Raw genomic sequence first — 3,916 nt, 5'->3', positions numbered from 1 at the left:
CAGCATCATATTTATACTTTGGCAAAACAAGTAAAGGTTCAAAGAAATAATCCTTGGTTTCCCCCTTACATCTCACATTTTTGCCTATAGAATGTCACATTCTGGGCAGAGATGGGGAGCCGGGATGGCTGGTTAACCGTTATGACACTTGGCCATCTGCAAGGATCGACCTGGATTTGAAAGAGCAAGTGCCCGTTATGCGGGGTTAATGGGGGCAGAGAGGGATCAAGTAAGTGAAATGTGAGAGAATCAATATGCGGAATGCTTGACCATAGCACATTCACACACTTCACAGAGGAAGGAGGCTAGGGTTACACCCAGCAACTGCAGATGCTTGATTAAAAAAACCAACCTTAAGCATTTGCTATTTGCTGGCTGCCTTGAACACCCCAAAGGGCCCCACAAGCCAGGTTCAGTATCCTTTCTCAGTTCTCCCTGGGAGTCTGCGGCTTAAGACTGCTCCCCCAAACCTCTCCAGCTCCCCATCTTGGTTCCACATGAACTTAGAGAAGGCCTGAGGTTGCCGGGCTTCACTCTCCAAGTGAAGGTGCGCCCAAGGGAATGTGTGCTTTGGGGGAGGGGCACAGCGGGCTGGTGGAAAATGAGCAAACAGCTGGAGACACTCCAAGGCAAGATAGAATTTTAGATCTGGCACTGGTGGGGGCAGGAAGAAGAGACGGGGAGGGCTTGGAGATGGTGGAAAGAGATGGAATACAGGAGCCTCCGCGGCCATTAAAGCTCAGCACCTGGTCTAGGATTCTGTACACAAATGACACATTAATTAATGTTCTAATAATATCTAAGATTTATTGAGCACTTAAATTTTCCCAGGCGCTGTACTTCATATGCATTATCATCTTTAATCTCTGAATACCCTGTGGGAAAGGTAATAATATTATCGTCTCCCCATTTTACAAATAAGATACCGAATCCCAGAGAGGTCAAGTTACTTGTCCAAGATCTCCATTAGCAAGTGGCAGAGTTGGGATCTGAATCCAGAGCCCGTGCGCTCAACTTCTTCCCTCGCGTGAGAGGCCTCAACATGGTAGGTCACGCTTGGTAGGATGAGGGGCTCATTTCCTAGCTCTTCCTTCTGAGTCAGGTCTCCCCCTCTTGCCAATTAATATTCCTCCCACATTCCCAGGGCGCACACAGAGGATCCTTCCACTGACTCTCCTTTAAAGGGCAGGGCGCTGTGGGAGGCACAATGGGAATAGCTGGTCTGTCTATCCACCCTGCTCTAGTCCTCTGCGATCTGCTGCGCTTCCTCACCCCCTCCTCCAGATTCTCACCCTCTTGTGACAAGAGGTACTTGCTGCATCTGAGCTTAATGGCTCAAGAGGTGGGTGGCGCAGCCGCAGCTTCCACGGGGGCGTCTCTAAAGGGCCGACCCTGCAGGCGGCCGTTCTTCCCACGACCTGGCTTGCCAGCCCCGCCCGCTTTGCTTTTCCGCTCTGCTTTCTGCTACGGCCGCACTCTTAGACATGTATTAAGAGGCCTGCTCTTTTTCCCTTAGGTACGGGTTCAGAAAATGACCCCGTGAGGTTTTGCTTCTTCCCGCATTACTGGAGTGCCCGTCAGTCCAGGCTGCTGCAGGCAGCTGGTCGCAGACGCAAGGGGATTAGCAGCTCCCAGGCTGCCGCTGACATCGCGGGCTGGCTCACGGACCATTCCTTTGCCTGCTGCTTTTCTTTTCTTTTTTCTCTCCTCTCCTCTCCTTTCCTCTCTCCTCCCCACTCCCCATCCCCTCCTCTTTTCTCTTCTCTTCTCTTCTTTTCTTTTTCTTTCCTGTACTGTTTTCTTTTTTTCCTCTCTCATCTGGATGTTTCGTTGCTTGCTGTCTTTCTCACTTTCTTTCTCTGTACCAATTTTCTTTTTGCTAAGTGCATTTTAAAATTACTTGCTCGTTTTCGATCAAATACAGAGATGCGTTTGGAAAAAAAAGTTTTCCCTTCCTATACAACATCTGGAGGATAACCAGCGCTACCAGTCTGATGTGTGTCCTGTCACACTTTCCTCAGGAGTACTGTTAAAATGCATAGGAGGCCACTGATTTGGACTGAGCTCCTGCACTAGGCCCAACAGACCAAGCGAAAATGGAGTCAGTCACTCATGCTGAAGTTTCACACCACCAAGCTGAAACTAGGTTGTTTATCTGATCTTCTGGGAAATTAGGAGAGACAGAGGTAATAACAGCCAAATCTCCAAACAGGCCAGTTTTAGCCAATGTAATAAGAAAGTTCCCAGTCTTTTATAAGGAAAGTAACTTTGAAATGTCCAATCTGTGTTTTGCTCTCTGTTTCTGCTTTGTTGAGTTTTTTTGGCCTATAAAGCCAAATTCCTCTGCTCAGCTCCTGGGAACACTCACTCTATTTTATAGAATGAGATGTTACCCAATTCTAGAATCACAAATAAAAGCCGATTAGATCTTTAAACTAAATTTGTTGTAATTTTGTCTTTCAACAGAACGCACACACACACACACACACACACACACACACACACACACACATCCCACCACTTAGTTTACTTTTTTGATGTAGGCTTTCTTCAGGCTTGAAGACCTTATCAAGATTGTAGATGTCTTTTGTCATTTGACTGCTTACCAGTGGGGCTTCTTATATGTTCCTGTAATAAATACACAAGGATAGCTACAATATCACAGTCTTTTAACAGAAGTGAAGCATTTTGGTTTGATACATAACTGAATGTTTACCAAATAAGTGTTCTAGCGTAGCTTGTTATTCAGAAACATTTCATGAACTACATTAGTAAAAATTCAGAGGAGGATCTGAGATTAAATGTGAATGTGGGCAGATCCTCTTCTGAATTCTACCGAGTGCAGTTACATATGGACACAGATATATGTGGCTCCTTTCCCCACCTATTTAAAAATAAAAATAGCATCATATTATGCAAAATACTATGTAACAATAATAATACATCATGGACAACTCTCCTGGCCAAGAGATAGAAAGCCATCAGCTCATGCTCTATTTTACTATTTCAGTGTATGGCTGCCCACTCACTTATTCAACCATCGTCCTTTTGATGGACTTTCAGATTGTTTTCCTATGTGTGCCAGTACCAACAGTGAACGTCCTCGGGCATAAATCAGTTCTGACTTGTGAGAATACCATATTAGGATAAATTTCTAGAAGGGGTATTCTCAGATCAAAGGTTCTCATATTTAAAAATTTTGATAGTAACTACCAGATTACTTTCCAAAATAGTTGCAGCAACTTACTCTCTACTAGAGGTAGGTGTAAAAGAGTTACTGTTCCTCCATATTCTTGCCAGCACCGAATATTATCAATATTTTAAAATGGTACCAGTCTAAAGGATAAAAAAATGCTATCCCATTACTTATAATATTTTACATCCTTGACATCCTGTAAAGTTGAAACTTCTCTTATGCTTATTGATAATCTGTATTTCCACTTCTGTGATTTGCCTGTTCATAACCTTTGCCCTAATTTTTAGGTCATTGGCTTTTTCATAAAACATTTCAGGAGCTCTTTATATTATAGGGCTGTATAGGGTTTTTAATCTGTTTTCTTTCATTCAAATTGCAGATATTTTCTCTCAGGGGGATTTTTAGAGGCTTTTACCCCACAGACAGTTTTACGATTGTATGTTCTTAAATTGGTCAACCTTCTCTATGGCTTCTAATTTTCCTATTTTGCTTAAGAAGGCCTCTCCCATTCTGAGGTTATGTTATTCTTCTTTATTTTTGTTTAAGATTTTCATGTGAAAATTAAAATTGTTAATCTATCTGGAATTTATTTTATGTATGGCACGAGGTGAGGCTCTAAAAATTTGATCCTGGTTATCTAGCCAAAGTACATTCTTTCTCAATGAAAAACAGTATCCGTTTGATCACATAGGTAGCCCAACCTGGAGGCAGTTCCATTCA

Source organism: Propithecus coquereli, unplaced genomic scaffold (assembly GCF_000956105.1).
Source record: "Propithecus coquereli isolate 6110/MARCELLA unplaced genomic scaffold, Pcoq_1.0 Scaffold104, whole genome shotgun sequence".
Taxonomy (NCBI): domain Eukaryota; kingdom Metazoa; phylum Chordata; class Mammalia; order Primates; family Indriidae; genus Propithecus; species Propithecus coquereli.
Note: the sequence above shows the minus strand (reverse complement) of the source record.